We start from the raw sequence: 19,986 nt of genomic DNA, 5'->3' as shown, positions 1-19,986 counted from the left end.
AAATACACTCATCCCATTGCACTCCTAAAAATCACAATATCCCGGTCAAAATCTGGTCTGATTGAAGGGTCAAAATCCAAAATTTATATCCGTTCTGAATGCAACTCCTTTTGACCTACTGACCTGAGGACCAAAAACACAAGTTGTCTGTCCTCAAATACCCAATATACAAGGGTAAAACTTGGATAGGATATTCACAACAAATAATCCTATTTTTCAAAGGAATATGTAACAGTCACTGGTCCATAGCCATTCTGGACTCTTGCAGAGCAAATGTTGTCCAGTCTTCAAACTGGGTAGGGAACTAAAATCATTGCTTGCTAACTGCCCTTGCCCTAAAGAGGGACCAAAATCAGATACATACTGTAATGTAACTAGAAGGAATAAGAGAAATAATGAGGGATACCTGTGCACTCCCCGTAAGAGGAGAATGAGCTTTCCAGCACAAGAATACTCAATGGAAACCTTTATCCGTACAATCATGTGCACTAAGAAAAGGTGATTTGCTTCATCCTCAGCTAATATGTAACCCATTAATAATAGAATGGTCCTTAATAAGACCCTGGTTCTGCTCCCTGGTAGTGACTCTCAGTCCACTGTTCTCCACAGACTTTGAGTTGGCTCTGGGGGTCCTTCCTCTGCCATCATCCTGCTTGAGTTATTCAAAGAGGGCATTTGAAAATAAGCTTTTCTTGGTGGCCAAGCAGGGTTGTCATTTCGCGGGGATGTGGGGGAGAGAGTTGGTTTTGTTTTGTTTCATCTTCGCTCAATTCCTGACTGTATAAAGCTGGGAAGCAAAGGATCTTTTTACATCTGTAACAGTCTCAGTGTCCTTCAGTCGAGGCTGGTTGTCGCCAGCACAGGTCTCTCAAAAGTTTGGTTTATTTTCTATGCACTTAATTTAAATTGAATCCAAGTACCAAGAGCCACACCCCAAATTATTTCCAAGGCACATCTCTCTCTAGGCTGACTTAATTACAGGTACTTTGAATATATTAGCATTCTGTGAGACCTTAATTTTTCTAGAAGCCCTTTCGTCCAGCTGAGAGGATCCACTGAGCCACACTTTAATCTGTTCATATGTCTTAACAAAGGATGTCAGGTCCGTTGTTGATTTGGTCTTTGTAATAACCACATCTCTGTTTTGATTCAAAAAAATAACTTTTATTTTCTAAACCTGAGATTTCTGGGCTCTCTAAATTTCTTCCAAACACTCCTTGCAAACTAACAAGTTTTTACTAAGTTTACCTTTTCCCTGTAGCACTTTATAAATTATGATTCGTAGTTATCAGTTCATGCTTTTGAAATCTGCGAACCATTGGGGCACCTGGGTGGCTCAGCGGTTAAAATGTCTGACTTTGGCTCAGGTCATGATCTCACAGTTTGTGGGTTCAAACCTCCACAGTGGGCTCTGTGCTGACAGCTCAGAGCCTGAAGCCTGCTTCGGATTCTGTGTCTACCTCTCTCTCTGTCCCTCCCTGCTCACGTTCTGTCTCTCTCTCTCAAAAATAAATACACGTTAATATATACATATGTGTGTGTGTGTGTGTGTGTGTGTGTGTGTATAAATTAAAAAGAAAAGAAATCTGCTAACCAGATGCTACAAGTTTATGAGGTACATTTTCTGTCTTCTGAATTACTGCAAGCAATAGTTTTATATCATGGTTTGTCATTTTATAACACAGATTACCATTTTTCAACATCCTATAACAGTTTCCTCATCACTTACGGTGTGGTCCCAAAACCAAAGCCATGCCAAATATCTGAGGTTTTGATACAGCAGGACCTCATTTCCCTGACCGATTTATATATCATTCAATTATTGCTACAACGATGCTGCATAACAACCCATCCCAGCCATAAACATTTATTCCCAAATTTATGTATTTTCATGCTGACTACTGTTGAACTGATTCAAGATGAGTTTGGAGTGGTGGCTCTCTGTCAGGCTGTAACTTGACTGGGCTTGGTCCCACATGGCAATAGATCTATAGGAAATGGCAGAGGCTGGTGTTGGGAGACAATACTCCATGGATCGCTCACATTTCTGTGCATCTTGTGCACAGAGGCACGGACTGCCTTTATTATGCACTATTCTTTTAAAGGTAGATAGCAAGCAGCCTTCAAAAAGAGAAGTAGGGTCTCCCTCCAGAATATGAGCAGACATACTCACTGTCCTGGATAAAAGATTTGGGTCCCTTAAGCTCGGGGCTTCTCTCCTGCAGTGCAACCCACTGTGAATGCAGGTGTCAGCTGGCCCTCTTCATATCATCCTGTGGGAACAGGGCTTGGGGAACCAACCGAGCAAAATGTTGATACACTTGTTACTGTTAATGGCATAATAAAGTTCTTTGTCTCTGACATCGGAGTCTCATGTCTCCTGCCAGCATCCATGAAACTTTGGCAAAATAATTTGTTAGCTTGCAAATAAGGTAAAATAACAGACCTTTTTATGGTTCCTGAGCATTAGGAGCAAAGCAAGTCACATAGCCAAGCCCAAAATCAATGGGGGGAAAATTATAATTCTCCCATGGAGATGGAGCAAAAGGGAAGGTAGGAAGTGAATATTTGCTGAATAAAACTGAATGTATCATGTCTATCATTGTATCAAACAGCATGTCTTCTCATTCCAAATACATGGATTTTATTGGGAAAATTATAACACACAAGTCCTGAGTCTTAGAAGGATCAAGAAGCAAGTAAAAATGTCAATGGCTCTAACCTCTGTAGTATTTGTCCTTTTCTATTTCTTATGGACACATAACTTCTCCTTCCCAATTTTAAAGATTTTTCTTGTTACTTCCCCCTTTTCCCACCAAAGTCTTTCCTTAGATCTTAACACCAGCTGGAGTTTTTAATATAGGCAGTATTTACGAACACCTTAAAAATAAAGAGAAAATTCTTAAAATGGCATTTTAGGGTTGGATCTGAGTATAAAGAAGCCAGTGGGACCTCCGGGGTTTCTCTAAAACCAAACTAGAGAGGTAGTAAATGTCATTCTTCTTATCACATCTGCCACCATTTGGACTATACTACAGCAGCAGGTATTATTAAAGACAGCATGGTGAAGAATGAGTTTAATTTAGTTTGTAGAGTATGCTGTGATCTTACTTGCTCAAACCATGATTGTTAAGTCAACAGCTTTTGTAACAAATTAAGACTATTTCCTCGAACCCGTATGACTACAAGGGATTCATAAAACACTAGAAGCAAACTCATCCCTCACGGACAAGCTGTTCTACAATAGGTACTGGATAAGGACCTCCTACTAGGTTTCTGTAACATAGGACACAAGGCTTGCAAACACATGACAGATCAGATTCTGGAGCTAAAGTTGGGTGACTATTTCCAATTAACAGAGAAGGTAATTGAAACTCCAAGAGTTTAAGCATTTGAATAAAATAAATTCCTTGCAAAATTAGGATTGAAATCAAAATTTGCCTACTAGTATTGTTTTCAACCTACCTACCAATCGCACATATCCATATGCAAGAAACGCCAAAAATGAAACCCACAAATCAAATCCTCAGCTCTTGCACAATATTTAATTTTTTTTAAATGTGTAGAGTTATTGTCACAATCTCAATATGTGCTTTACATCTCATTGTTACTGAACAGGTATTATGTTGAAAACATGATATTTTTAGGGGCGCCTGGGTGGCTCAGTCAGTTGGACAGCCAACTTCAGATCTCACGGTCTCTGAGTTCGAGCCCTGCGCCAGGCTCTGTGCTGACAGCTCAGAGCCTGGAGCCTGCTTCAGATTCTTTGTCCCCCTTCTCTCTCTCTCTGAGCCTCCCCCGCTTGTGCTCTGTCTCACTCTGTCTCTCAGAAATAAACATTAAAAAAAATTTGTTTTAAGAAAACTGATGAGGTTTTAAAAGAAATGGACTTTTCTAGGCACTGTGGACACCAATATACACCCAATACCTAGTTACTGAAATGTCTAAAATTAGTCTCCTACTTACCTAAGACTTTCAGATACCCAGAGCTTCTATTTATTTCAAGGCATCTTCCCAAACCGAACAAGAAAAGTAAAGTCATCTGGATTTGCACTCATCTTTACAAGTGTAATGGACAGAGTAAACAATGATGAAAGCACGCTAGGTGGGCTGGGGACAGGTGGCCTGCAGTGACTGAAACACAGTGGCCTATAGCAGGAAACCAACCAGAGAGGTAAACAGCACCTGAGCTGTGGGATTCTTTCAGTGCTAGGTTGGCAAGTTTAGACTTTGCCTTGCAAACTGTTTTGAAGCAGAAAAATGACATGATCTACATTTTAGAAAGACCTCTTTGGAGCAGAGTCAGGAATGGCTTGGAGAGAGCCAAGCCTGGAGGCCAGAACAGTTAGAGAATAATCACTGAGCCCTTGAGAAGAGTTTACCAATGACCTGAATAGGTGTGTCTAAGTGTTGAAGGGTGGTACTGAGGTCAACCTGACTAAACTTAGTGACTGGTGTTATAATTCTACAAATTTGTAATAAAATTATTTTTAAAAACCTCAAAGCAATCAAGCATCAATAATGAACATTTTATTTTTTTAATAAAATACAAAAAATATAGAGAAAATGTGTATCCATTCACTTACTACCCAGCTTAAGAAATAAAATGCTACAAATATAAATAAAGCCCACTATATGCTCTTCCAAAAGACCAACACTTTGCTTCTGCCAAGAGGCTAACTCTATCCCAAATTTAGTTTTATCGAAGCCAGTACTCAATTTAGTATTCTCTTTTTTCTACTCCTTTTATCCCTTCCTTGTCTACTGTTACCACTATCTTTGTTCAATGAAGCAATATTCACTTGCTAAACCACAACTTTATTTGCTTATACTATGTCTACACTCCGGAGGAATTTTGTAACTAGCCTCCTTCTCTGTACATTGGGCTCTCCCACTATGGTCATAGCAATCCCCTCCTCCACATGTTGTAAAGCTACATGCATTTTCCACTTTACTCTTTGAACGTTAGTTGCAAACCAATTATGTACCAGCTATTGTGCTAGGGATTGGAAATGCAATAGATGCTTAGTAAATATTTGTTGAATTAGTGAAAAATGGATTCTATTCCTGCTCTTAAAAGCATAGATAATATGAAGGAGAAAGACACAACAGCTATTTGGTAAGTGATACTGGACAGATAAATAAAGGGCTATGGGAATACAAGCCAGATACCTGATCAAAGTACTCCTGTCGTTGCTCCTACGGTATATCAGAATCTTGTCACTTCACCTGATGATTTATCACTCAAACATTTGCAGACTACTCATGTAATCTTTACAGCCTCTCTATTAAACTCCCAATATTTCTGGAAAAGTCTCCCACTGGCCTTCAAGGGTGCTAAGTAAACATCCAAGAATACAGAACCAGAAAAGGCCGAGGCAAGCCCATCTGAGAGCTACCAAACCTTTAGGAAAATATTATGATAGTAAAAGTAAGTTTTGGTGTCATTAGTAACCAATTATTGGCAAAACAGTAGTAATAACAACAATAACAGCATGGTGCCTGAAAATGGGACAGCTTGGGCAGAAAGAGGAGTGATCTTTGATGGAGGAGGCACTTTGTCAAAGGCAAGTGCAGGGACTGTATTGCTAGCATTCTTCATTTGTTTAGCAGACTACTAAGTATAGGAAAGGATTCACCTTCTGCATACTTGTCACACCATGCTGTGGTTTCATATCGCCTGAGGCAGCAGGCCCTCGGTTGCTGTTTGTGTTAGTAACAGAAGAGTCATTTCCATGGTTCCCTTATGGTTTCTAGAGACAATTATATATATTTTTAAAGCTTGGCTGATTTTATTCATGGAATCCACCCAATAGTTGACTCACTACAAGTGGCATAAGTCCATATTTTGTAACATATATCAACATCTCACAGTTATGAAGTATTACATTTCAGAGTAGAAAGGTCTTTTAAAAATGATATGCATCTACAACATTCTTGCTCAGAGCACCCATCCGTAGGCTCCTGTTACGGACGGGAACCAGGATAGCTTCATTGGCCCCTGCTGGCCACGGCCTCACGGAGGCCCCCTGGGACAGCACAGAGGCAGAATGGCAAATGATCTCACCTCAGGTGCTGATGCCAGTGGATGGTAGAGGCTGCAGAGAAAAAACACACCGATGGAGGAGAGGGACTTAGAGATCCTCAGGAAATACAATCTGTCCTTTAGTATTCTTCAGAACAGAACAATCAACCCCTTTTATGCACCACCTTCCCCCAAAACATTTCCACAAAAGGTATAATATGTAAGCTGAATTTTTAAGGAAAACTAAGAATTCACCAGGTGGGAAAGTGGGTGAGGGCTTAGCAAATGCAAAAACATTAAGGCATTGGAATGTTCTCAGCCTGTACCAACATGAGTCATGAGGTACACATGCATTTTTATGTGAGATCATGCCATTTACCAGTCTGTGTAGGGCTTTTTCTTAAATGTTATATCTGAGTTGTATTTAAAATCCTTTAAAAGGCTATTTTTGGAAATGGTATTTTGTTATATACATAGGTCCCAATTTATTTAACCATTCATTTATTGTTGGGCATTTAGTTTTCTTCCAACCTTTCTATATTACCAACAAGGCTGCAAAGGATATCATTGTATAATTTCTGATAATTTCAGCTGATTTTTTCATAATTTATTTAGGATATATTTCCAGAAGTGGAAATATCCAGCGAAAGGGAATGGAAATACATGAACTTCTAGATGTATATGGACAAACTATTTTCCAGAAAGGCTGTGTCATCTGACTTTGCATCCAGCTAGGTAAGAGAGTGCTTGTTTCTCTCACCCATTTCCACTTTGGGGCATTAATTTTATCAAGGCTTGCTAATGTAGTTGAGGTAAAATAGAGTCATTTTTTTGAATTTTTATTTCTTTGAACAATTTCATCCCCAAGCAAAATTATCACGTGTTCACTGTGTATAGTAACACCCCTCCTCTTTTGAAAAAGTTGCTCTGACAGGGAGAATATCAATTTCTATATTGCTTTTATCTGCTTAATCTAGGGAGTAGGAGTACTGCCTAACACTTTGACCTGGTGGGAGGAAGGAGGTGGGCCTTTAATTCTTCCGACTAATGCTGGAATAACTAAAGGTTGTTGTTGTTTGGTATGTACGTCCCTGTGAATTGCTCTTGCGTAATAATGTAATGCTTCATGTTGCCTGTAGGAAAAATCTCCTCTCTCTTGTTTTCTGGCAGGTACTATCTGTCTTTGGGGGATGTGTGTGTGTGTGTGTGTGTGTGTGAGAGAGAGAGAGAGAGAGAGAGAGAGAGAGAGAGAGAGAGAAAGAGAGAGAGAAGGAGAAAGTGTATTCTCTTCATAATTATATAAGTCAAAATTTACATGGTTGCATAGGACAGAAACTGAACTAAAAAAGCTTAAACAATAATAGGCATTTGTTGGCATCAGTCACCAAAACTTAGGGGCTCCATGCAGCAATTAAAATGACCAGCACAAGCCCTGTGATTTTCTCACTCCTTGTTTAGGCTTTATTTTCCTCTGTGCTGGCTTTATTCTCAAGCAGGCTATTTCTACATACTGGTCCACATGACCTTCACCAGCTCCAGACAGTAAGGGAAATTAGCATCCAAAGTATCAAAAATAAAGGGTGCCTTTTCCCCACTCATTTCAGCAAAGTCAGAGAAGACTTTGATTGGCCCATCTCCTAATATTTACCCATTTTTACACTGATCATCAAAGCCAGGAAGGATGTGATACCCTGCCTACCTTTTAGAGCTAGAGAACAGGGTCAGCCCCACCTGAACGACCGAGGTTAAGAATGGAAGAACTGTGGTCCGCCCAAAGATGCTGTGAAAGTGGTGTGCTAGTAAATGTTTAACAACTGGCTCTCTGGAGTAGGAAAAAAAGCCTATTTGTAGTGATTCTCGCCTTCCATGGTGTAAACACTCCCACTATGACTGGTTACAAGCTACCCACAAGACATCTCTGAAGGAATGGTGGGAAGAGGCGCGCACAGTTGGCTCTCTCACATCTCTGCCGCTGGTCCAAAAAAGAAGTCTCCAGCAAAAGCACTAGATCCCATCTGAATTGTCCTGCTGAGTCTCCAACCCCACTCCATAGACACTTCATATATTACATACACAACAATTTATTATCAGACTGATAAATTAGACTTTGGGAACTTTCATCCCAGGAGCTTCCCTGATATGAAGAGTCAGAATCAGAAAATAACTAAACCCTATGACAGAGAACAGAATTTTCCTAAACTGGGTGGAGGTTCACAATAGGATCTGAAGGAGAGATCCTCTCAAGGAGAAAGGGCAGAGTGTAAGGTGAACTTCAATACCATGAAGTTATTGACTGTGATGACTAATAAAGATTTTTAACTTTTCCCTCTTAGATTTCAGAAACAGTCATTTTTAGTCTTTTGATTTAATGATTTTTTTTTCCACAGTGAAATATTTTCTACCTACCCCTGAACCCCAAGTACACCATCCCCCAACCACAGCGGCCAATGTCACAGCATAAGCATCAAATTGAAGGACAAAAGTAGGCCCAGGGTTTTCAGGGGCAGCAGCAAAGTAAAAGGATGTTCACAGCAGAGCGGAGAGGAACTGGGGGACGGGGACGGAGGGGTTGGAAGCGTTGTAGACACATTAAGGAACCATGGATGGACTAGGGAGCAAATGAGGCCAAACTCTGCTTTTCCCCCAAATACACGAAAGAAAAATTACCCTTGAAATAGATGTGTTTTCATTTTGTATGTGAATTCCTAGTCTATGTTATAGTCTATGTAGTTCTTTTTTTTTCCCCTATTTTACTCTTAGTATTTTTACTTTGGTTTATGCCATGGTTCAGTTCCCTAGAGGTCTCTGTGATGAGGAGTTGTACCAAAGTGACTTCTTAGAGATTGTTCCTACGAAAAAGTAGTTGGGAATGGAGAGGTGGGACAGGAACGGGGGGCAAAGAATTCTGTGGTATCAAAGTCTCATGGAGGATAACTTCGGCATAAGCCCCCAGGGAAGCTCTGGAGACAACAGAGGTCATGCCTCTAAATTGTTCTGATCAGGGGACAGGAGAAATCTTACTCTCAGTCCTTGGTTAAGGACTATCTTGGGGGTGGGGGGAAGAAGGCAGGTGGGCTAAGAGAACTCTCCAAACAAGAGATGCAAGTACCAGTATTTAGAAGGGAAACATACCAGAAGCCAGTGTGATAGAAATAGTAAAGGATCCTCGGGAATATGAGTGAAACACTGATGGTGTTTGCTATAAATTACTGCATGTGTTCTTTATACATTAATGATATTAACTTGTGTCATACTCATTGAATATATTTTCCCGAGATCACTGTTGGATTTTTAATTCTGGTTATTTTCTGATGTACACATCTTTTCCGTATTTATGTAGAAGAATTTTAATTATAATCTCTTTGCAAAGAAAGGACCATATCAATCTTGCTTATCAGTATTCACCAAAAGGCCTAACACATATTAGGAGATGAATTAATGTTGGAATTATATTGCATATAGAGCTTTGTATATTCAGTATTTTCCAGTTTGGGAACCTGTTGTTAAAATCCTATCATTTTTCTCACATTTTAAACCATTATTCTCAGGAGTCCCATTTCGGTGCAGGATGTAGAAAGACCCAAGAGAACCATCAGAAGGGGAAGAAATACATCTGAGCAGAGGGCCTTGCTCTGATACAAAGCTGTGCTACAATTGGTTAAGAGTGATGCAAGACCCTCCTCCGGGATGCTTACCACGAGCCTCACACTGGGTTACCAGCATTCAGTTTCCATGAAGGAAGAGCAAAAACATGAAAAGAGAGCCCCTGTGTGCTCCAGACATACACCGTCTGCTGAACGTTAAGGGTAAGGTAGGAATACTGAAAAAACACCAAACCCACACCACGCACAACATATCTATAGCCCACTGATGGAAGAAATGAAAGACTGTGCCACGCTGAGCGCAGTGGTAGCAACGGCATACCTCAAATCCAACTCAAATACAAACTAGAGTGACTCAAATACCCACACTAACAACTTGGGAGAAGAAGAGGCTTTCCCCTTTCCAGGCAAGAACAGTGTTTAGTTTACTCTCTTTTCTTCAATATGCAGTGTCCAGCATTCCATAACAGTTTATGAGATACACATAAAATCAAGGGGGAAAAATCAGTACACTGTCAGAAGATAAAACAAATAGAAGAACCAAACCCAGAGATGCCCCAGATATCATACATGGATTTTTATGTAACTATGATGTGTTCAAGGGTCAAATGGAAAATACGGATGACATGTATGAACGCCCAGGGAATTGAGCAAGGAGATGGAAACAATTAAGTCCAAAGGAATTGCTAGATATCAAGATTATCCTACAAGAGAATTTTGGCATATGTACAGAAAAAACTGATAGAATTGAAAAGAGAAATAGACAAATCTATAATTAAAAATTCGAGATTTCAATACTTCCCTCTCTGTAATCAACAAATAGAACAAGCAAAAAATCAGTAAAGATATTGGAGACCAGAACATTACCAAACAAATTGATTCCACATTTATGGAATACTCTATTCATCCCCAAACAATACATTCTTTTCAAGGGCACATGAAACATTTATCTAGACAGACCATGTTCTCAGAAAAAACAAACCTCAATAATATAAAAGGAATGAAATCATAAAAGATGTGTTCTCTGACCACAATGGAATTCACTAGAAATCTGTAACAGATACAGCTGAGAAATCTCCTCATATATTTAAAAAGTAAACAATGCATTTCTAAATAAACCACAGCTTAAGAGGAAAAAAAGCAAAATAAAATTGTAAAATATTTTGACTTGAATGCAAGGAAAACAGAACATATCAATATTTATTGGATGCAGGTAAATTAGTGCTTACAAGAAAAATTATATCATTAAATATGTGCATTAAAAAAGAAGGAAATCAATGGTCTGAGGTTCCACCTTAAGAAATTAGAAAAAGAAGAAAAAAATTAAAATGAAACCTACAGCAAGCAGATAGAAAAAAATGATAAAGTTCTAATGCAATGGAAAGCTGAAAAAACAATAAAGATCAATGTATTCAAAGGCTAATTCTTTGAAAAGATCAATAAAATTGAGAAATCTCCAAGCAGACTGGATCAGAAATAAAGAATATTGGAAAACGGGGGAAGACTGGGTTGTAGGGCTGGGGAGGAGATTTGAATTACCAATGTCAGAAAGAAAAAGGGGGACATCACTATATAACCTACATTTTAAAGGAAAAGGAATATCACAATTAATGCTATGCCAGAAACTTTAATAATTTAGATGAAATGGACAAGTTCCAAAAGATACACAAATAAGCAAAGCTTTTTCAATAAGAAATAAACTGAAGAGTTCTATATCAAAGAAATTGGATTGGTAGTTCAAAACTTTCCCACAAATAAATGCCAAGACAATTTGACTTGACTGGTGAATTCTACCAAACATTTAAGGGAGAAATACTACCAATCATACCAAGTTTTTACAGAAACTAGGTGAGGAGAAATACGTCTCAACTCAACTTATGAAGCATTTATACTTTGACTTCAAAATCAAATAAATACATTATAGAAACAAAGCTCAGGCGGTGCCCTGGGCGGTCTGGCAGATCTCTATCTTGTTCAACAGCGGACAGAACAGGCCCAGGGACGCCCCTTCTACCAGCCTCTGACCACCCTCCAAACTTTTTAACAGTGACAACCTTGGGAGCCATCATCCCGGCCACCCTCTGCCTCCAGGGCCAGCCAACACCCTGTTCTCAGTTTAACTCCTTATTAGCGGTTAATCATGACCTCCCAGATTCGTCAGAATTAATCCACCGAGGTGGAGGTTGCCGTCAGCAACCTGGTCCACAGCATCTGCGGGGCTCCTACCTGTCTAGGCTTCTATTTCTACCGCAAGGATGTGGCTCTGGAGTGCGTGGGCTGCTTCTTCCCGGAGTCGGCCGAGGAGAAGCACAAGGGCCCTGAGCATCTCTTGAAGATGCAAGACCCGCGCAGCGTTGGCACCCTTTTCGGGACGTGCAGAAGCCCTCCCGGGATGAGTGGAATAAAACCCTGGACGCCATGACAGCTGCCGCGCTCTGGAGAAGAATCTAAACCCGCCCCTTTGGGATGGGCAGGCTCTGGGTTCTGTCTCGCCGACCGCCAGCTCTGAGACTTCCTGGAGATCCACTTCCTGGATGAGGAGGTGAAACTCATCAAGAAGACGGACGACCACCTAACTCATCTCCCCGAGGTCCGCGCAGGACGAGCATCTCTTGGAAAGGCTCACCCCGAAGCACAACTAGGAGCCTCTGAAGTCCAGCAGCCTTTGAGCGGCCCCTCTGGGGTCCCCCTGGTGCCAGGTTCTGCCCGAGCCTCTCCCTGCTGCGGCTGGGCAGCTGTTTAACCACCTGGAGCCCTCCCAAGCTGTGGACCACATGGAAACAATAAAGCTTTTTGTAGCAAAAACAGAAACCGCAAAACAAAAGAAAACAAAAAAAGGAGGGTGCCTGACTGGCTCAGTGGGTAGAGCGTGAGAGTCTTGACCTCAGGGTAGTGAGTTCAAGCCCACATTGGATGTGGAGGCTACTTAAAATAAAAATTAAAAAACAAAAACGGGCACCTGGGTGGCTCAGTCAGTTAAGCATCTGACTTTGGCTCAGGTCATGGTCTCCCAGTTTGTGAGTTCCAGCTCTGCACCTATAGCTCAGAGCCTGGAGCCCGCCTTGGATTCTGTGTCTCCCTCTCTCTACCCCTCCCCACTCATTCTCTCTCTCTCTCTCTCTCTCTCTAAAATGAATAAACATTAAAAACAAACACAACAAACGAAAAGCTCAGATGAAAATCCTTAATGAACACAGATACAAAAATCCTTAACAAAACATTAGCAAACTTAATTTAGTAATGCGCACACACACACACACACACGCACACACAAAGTATAATATATCACAACCATAATTTATCCTGGAACTACAGTTTGTTTAACATTTGGAAGCCAATCAATATAACTCACTGTATCAAAAGACTATGATCAAAAACATGATCATCTCAATAGATGCAGAAAGAGAATTTGCCAAAACTTAACCATTCACGAAAAAACCTTTTACCAAACTAGTAATAGAAGAGAACTTTTTCAACTTGGTAAAAGGCATAATTATGGGTTGAAATATGAACCCACTCCCCCCCAAAATATGTTGAAGTCTTAACCCCTAGTACCTCAGAACATGACCTCATTTGAAAACAGGGTCTTTGTACAAGTCGTCAAGTTAAGATGAGGTCTTTAGAGTGGCCCTAATCCAGTAAGACTGGTATCTTCATGAAACTGGAAAATTTAGACACAAAGACAGACATACACAGAGAGAAGACTGTGTGAAGAGAAAAGAGATGCCGCAGGAAGGCGGAGGGCTGAAAAAATGTACTTACAACCCAAGAGATACCAAAGACTGCTGGGAGACCATCAGAGTCTAAGAGAGGGTCATGCAACAGATTCTCATTCACCGTTGTCAGAAAGAACCTTACCTACACCTTGATTTCAGACTTCTACTCTTCAGAGCAGTGAGACCGTAAGTTTCCGTCATTTGAAGCCACCCAGTCTGTGGTCCGCTGTTATGGCAGCCTAGGAGGCTAAGACAGGCAGGTAGCTATAAAAACAACAGCTACAACAAAAATACCTGACATCACACTTAGGGTGAACAACTGAATGCCTCCCTACGAAGATCAGAAAGAAGACAAGGACAAAACTTCTATCTAATAGTGGACTGCGGTTCTGACCACTTGCAGAAAAAAATAAGTAAAACACATAGAGAACGGAAATGAAGGAACAAAGCTGCCTTTATTTGCATATAACTTCATCATCTACAGAAACAATCCCAAAGAATCTAAAAAAAAAAGAAAAAAAACAGACTAGACCTAATAAGTAAATTTAGCAAATGCTGCAAGACACAAAAAGTCAATACACAAAAAAATTGTATTTCTATATATTAGCAGTAAACAATTGGAAAGTGAAAAAAATCTGTCATTTTCCAAAAGAGCCAAAAAACATAAAATATTCAGGAATAAACCTAGCAGAATATGTTCAAAGTTTGTATGCTAAAAATAATAAAACATTATTGAAGGAAACTAAAGATCTAAACAAACGGAGAAATATTCTGTACTCACAGATCAGATGTTGCTAAGATGCCAGTTTTCCCCTTGACATGCTAATTAAAATTTTTTTTTAATTTATTTGTTTTGAGAGATAGAGAGCAAGCGGGGGAGGGGGTAGAGAGAGAGGGAGCAACAGAATCCCAAGCAGGCTCCATCCTATCAGTGCAGAGCCCAACGTGTACTCCATCCCACAAACCATGAGATCATGACCTGAGCCGAAATTAAGTGTCAGACACTTAACCAACTGAGCCACCCAGGCACCCCGCTAATTTTAAAAGTTATGTGGAAAAGCAAAGGACCTAGAATAGACAAAACTGTTTTGAAAAAGTAACATTGGAGGAGTGATATCACTTGATTTCAAGACTTAGTATAAAGCTACAGTAATCAAACAATTATGGCATTGGTATAAAGACAGGCATATAGATCAATGGGATAGAATACAGAGTTTAAAAGTAGACTCACATGTGATTTATCAAAGGACTTTTGACAAATGTACCAAGATAATTTAATGGGGGATAAGATCATCTTTTTAAGAAATAGTTCTGAAAGAACTGTACATTATACTAAAAACAGAAAAAAACTTCAACTCTTCCACTGCATTATATATCTAAATTAACTTAAAATGGATCATAGACCTACATAAAATGTTAAAACTATAAAACTTCTAGGAAAAAATATGTAAGAGAAAGTCTGTGACCTTGGCATAGGAAAGATTTCTTTAATAAGATACAAAAAGCACAAATCATAAAAGAAAATATAAATAATTTGAACTTTATCAAAATTAAGAACTTTTGCTTTTTTAAAGCACTGTTAAGTAACATAAAAGACAAATCACAGACTGGGAGAATCCATTTGCTAAATATCTGATAAGTTATTTTTATCCAGAATATACAAAGAACCCTTACAACTCAACAAAAAGAAAACAACAAAATTGTGAAAAAAGTGACAACAAATATGGACACTTTACAGAAGAAAATATATGAATGACAAATAAGCACATCTAAGAAGCTCAACATTAATAGTCATCTGGGAAGGCCGCCTGGTGGCTCAGTCTGTTAAGTGCCCAACTTCAGCTCAAGTCGTGGTCTCAAGGTTCATGAGTTCGAGCCCCACAGCGGGCTCTGTGCTGACAGGTCAGAGCCTGGAGTCTACTTCGGATTCTGTGTCTCCCTCTCTCTCTGCTCCTCCCCTGCTTGTGCTCTTCTCTCTCTCTCAAAAATAAATAAACATTAAAAAAAAATAGTCATTTTGGAAAGCAAATTAAGATCACAAGTAGTCAGGAAAGGGTTAACTCTCTAGGTCTGGGTTGCCCAAACCCTGCATATTCCAAAGAAAGGCCTGTGTTTAGAACTGACTTTTGGAATATTCTATGGGATATTCTGCCTTACTAGTAAGAGTGTTTTTATATGTCTGAGCCCTTGAGTCATGCTACATTTATGTTGAAAACCTGTTTTTGTATGCCTAAGGCCTTGGAACATGCTATACCAATTTGACCCAGTAAGTTTATCCTGACAAAGTGATTTGTAGGGAACACTTGGCTTTGCTTGAGGCAGAGGGGGACCTGGGTGAAAGTAGCTGAGGTCAGTCACACAGGTGCTGCATGCCTACATTATTGACCCCTGGTAAAACTCTAGGCACTGAGTTTTCAGTAAGCTTCCTTAGTTGGCAACATTTTGCACATGTCATACATCATTGCTGGGAAAATTAAGCATATTCCCTGGAATATGCACTTGGAAGCTTGCACTCGGTATCCCCCCCCCCCACTTCAGGTACACAAAGTACTTTTTCCATTTGCTAATTTTAGTGTAAGTTCTTTCAAAGTAATACATTGTAACCATAAACATAACAGCTTTTTTGAGTCCTATGAGTTCCTCTTGCAAAACACTGAACCTGAGGATGGTATTGGGGTCCCCCAATATAATGAAATCATATGTATTACACACCAACTTGAATGACTAAAATTAAAAAGATTGACATGCCAATTGACAATTGCCATTTTTGCAAGGATTGAAAGCCCCTGGAACTTTCTAGATTGTTGGTGGGGATGCAAAATGTTACAGACAGCTTCTTCAGAAACAGTTTGGCAGTTTTTTTTTTTATAAAGATAAATACACTTATCATATGACTCAGCAATCCCGTTCCTGGATATATAACAAAGACAGGAAAGTATATGTCCACACAAAGACATGCATGCCAATGTTTTTGTCAGCTTTATCCATAGTAGCCAAAAATGTCAAATGTTCAATGCCTGGTAGATGGATAAACAGATTGTACAACATACATAAAATAGAATATAGAACATACAGTCTACATAGAATATAGAATATAGCGATAAAAAGGAACAAATTACCAATATATGCAACAACATGGATAAGTCTCAAACACATTATATTTGGTGAAAGGAGCAAGACACAGAAAACTACATACTCATATGACTCAGCTTATGTGACTATTTGGTTAAAAGCAAAACTATACAGACAGAAATCAGATCAGTGGTTGCTGGGGGCTGGATTGAAAGAGGGGAGATTGCAAAGGGGAATGAAGGAAAATGGGGGTAATTATTACATAAATGTATAATTTGCCAAAACCAAAAGCATCTTTTGGGCCTAAAATTAATCTATGGGAAATATGAAAAAATACATATTCTGATAAAAGAAATTAAACAATCATACATGAGACTTAATCACATATTCAAGTAAGATGTTCAAGGATAGAAACTATTGCCTAAGTTCTGTAGGCCTAGCACGGTGTACTTAATAAATGCTAATAACTTGAAAAGAAAAGTCTCTCCTAAAATATGCATAATATTTACCATAAAAATTTGTCTTGTGTAATTTAATCATTTTCCTATTGTGGGACATGTCAGTAGTTTCTAATAATTTACTATTATAAATGGTGTCATAAGAATAGATACATGGCTTTTTTTTTACATAGTTTTTATTTTTTCATCTTTTTTTATTTCATTTTTTGTACTATAGAGATTAGAGAATCTCTTAAATTTATTATTTTTTCCTAGTTATCTAATTTCCTTGAAATTCTCTGAGACTTATAAAGTTGAAATCCACTTTTTCCTCTATCACTGCTTTTAACTCAGAAAGCCATCTTCATCCAGATACCTGAGTTAAAAGTACTTGAGTTCCTCCTTCTTGTTTTCTTTTGTGATCTTTAAGGACTGGGTTCAAATGTTCAAATTACACTGTTACCACTGTTATTTCTATTGTAACATTTACATATTGCTTTGTAATTATCTGTTTGTCTGACTTTCCCCTGGTAACGTGAGATTCTCATGAGAACAAACTATTTTCTATTCATCTTCCATTGTTCCCATCTCTAGAGTGGGCACATGGTAGGGGCTTGAGAAGGGGATCTTTGGTATATAAATGAATGATAGGGGTCTGGACAGCTGGGCCCTATTCCTACCTGGCCCTCCACCCCACTGCCACCGTGTGAATGCAGGCCTGCATTCACAGGAAAGAGGATCATTCCTCTGCATGAACAGGAAAGAGTTCATTCCTCTTTACTATAGAAGATAAATCCCTGTTTTTCAATGTCTTGTGGCATAACCCTAGAATACAGCGAATCTCACCAGAGAAGCATTTGAGTTGTACACATTTCTCTCTTCTTTGCTTCTCTTGACATTGGAGGGCTTCATTAAATTATCTGTAGTGAAGGAGTTTGCTCTGCTGTGAAATAGCATAGCTAGACAATATAGATCACTGACTCTAAAAACAGAATTGTTGAGATTAGAGGTGAGTTCTGCCACTTACTAGTTAGTAGTAAGTTACTTATACTCACAGGTTTTGGAAAGTTAGTATCTTTCCCAGTAAAGTGGGGAAAGAGCCGTTCTGATCGGGTCACTTTGAGGACCGCGGAGATATAAGGTATGTAAAGAGCCTGGCACAGCTCCAAGCATAGAGGAAAGCACAGTAAAAATAAGGTCTCTTTTACTAGCTACGTTCTCTATTAGCACTATCCCACCTTTACTACTAAAGTAGTCAGCAGGCTCTGTCATACCAGCTAGCACTTTGGGAAAGGGGGCCAGTGGCAATGTGGAAATGTGTGCCCAGTGCTCACTGGTCTTTCTGGCGGGGCAGATACAACTCCCTTGTGGCTCTGGCCACGATCTGGATGTAGGGCTTTCCTGAATCCCCTCTACGTCCTGCAGTCCTGGGATTATCCCGTTGGGTGTCCATGATTGATGGAAGAGACTTCACAGATCTTGTGATCGGCTTATGCAGGTGAACCACTATTTTTCATCTCAGTTCTGTCATCAGCGTCCCTCGGTCATCACTTGGTGCTTCCTTCCTCTTATGTATGTGATGAAAGGTCTGAAAGCCTGGAGACCACCCTTGTTCTGGCTTCATTCATGCTGTGATTTCTCACCTATTCAAAACTGTTTGGGTGTCGTTTCAGCATCTGGCTTGTTCCTGCTCTTTTTCTTTCTCTTGTTTGCTTTACAAATTAGGGAGAAAAATTCTTTCCTTGTTTTTTTTGTTTTGTTTTGTTTTGTTTTGTTTTGTTTTTTATCACTGTCATGGGACTGGGGGACCGAAAGGAAGTTGGTTTTCAAATGTATCTGGGTGCCCAGAAAACAGGAATTCTAAGGGAACTAGAGAGTTTGCTTTTAAGATTAAGTACACCTGGAGCTGTACCTGCAGGGTTTCTGGGCTGTAAATAAATACTAAACTAGGAGCTCTTTCACCAGGATTTTAACTACAGGCTCATTTGCTTCTGTGAAATACTAAGTGAGACTCATTTCTGAAATGACTGGTGAAGACAGACTGCAAACCCTGTATTCTAAGCAAATGGTATAGCCTCCCAAGGCCATCCACCATCTGCCAGCCAAGTGTCTAAATTGCTACAGCTCAAATCCCTCTTCAGTAAACAACATTAACCAAAAGGTTCACTTTGCTGAATCAATTTCAACTCCCGAAAAGTGGTCCATGCTGACAATTCAGTGTGGCATAGGGAGAGAAACATCATTTTAGAAAAAGGATCACCTGAGTGAGACATTTGAAGGAAAGTATGAGGATTAATAACAATGAAATCATCGTAGATAATGCTTGTTGGGAACTTACTCTTTCCTAAACCCCGGGCTTAGCGCTTTACCAATATCATGTTGAATCAGTTCAACCCTTTAAGGTGATTACTAACATTGCTCGGTTTTGCAGATGACAAGAGTAAGACTTAGAGGACTTCAATGACGTATCCCAACTCACACACATGGTAAATGGCAGAACCAGGATTCAAACCGTGTCCTGCCTAAACCCCAAAACTATGCTCTGAAGCAGTCGTCCTCCAACCTAAGGCCGGACCATGGCACTAGAGTTACACAAACATCCCCTGAGGAGGTTGTGAAAAACTATCGGCTTCACGCTGAGAGATGTGATGCAGAGGGTCTCAGATGTGAGCCGAGGAATTCCAATAGGACCACAGCTTAGCCTCTACTCTGTAATGACCCCAGCATTCTAAAGTTGTATCAGAAGATTACAGAAATGCCCGGTAGATTGTGGTTACAGAAGACAGAAATACTGCTGGTTTGGAGTTTTTATCATTTGAGTACGTTGCTTGAGTACGTCAACTTTGCATATCTGAGACAGGTGTCATTACATACCCTGATATATTCTAGTCTCTTCCAGGGTTGTAATGGCGATCAGAAAAGAGAATGCGGCAAGGCGAGTGCTATGTACACACATATCGTACATTTATTGCTATAGTATTATATTTCTTATTCCCTGGCTGAAACAGACTTCAACACTCTATTGAGAATAACTTAGATCCTGTTTTTTCTATTTCTGCAAACCTCACTCCCCATACCAACAACCAGTACCTGTAGCCCTTCGGAGGCCTGCCCTGGGAAAGCTGAGGCTGCCT

This window comes from Acinonyx jubatus, chromosome F2 (genome assembly GCF_027475565.1).
Source record: "Acinonyx jubatus isolate Ajub_Pintada_27869175 chromosome F2, VMU_Ajub_asm_v1.0, whole genome shotgun sequence".
Lineage (NCBI taxonomy): Eukaryota > Metazoa > Chordata > Mammalia > Carnivora > Felidae > Acinonyx > Acinonyx jubatus.
The sequence above is the reverse complement of the archived record's forward strand: the minus strand, read 5'-3'. Positions refer to the sequence as shown.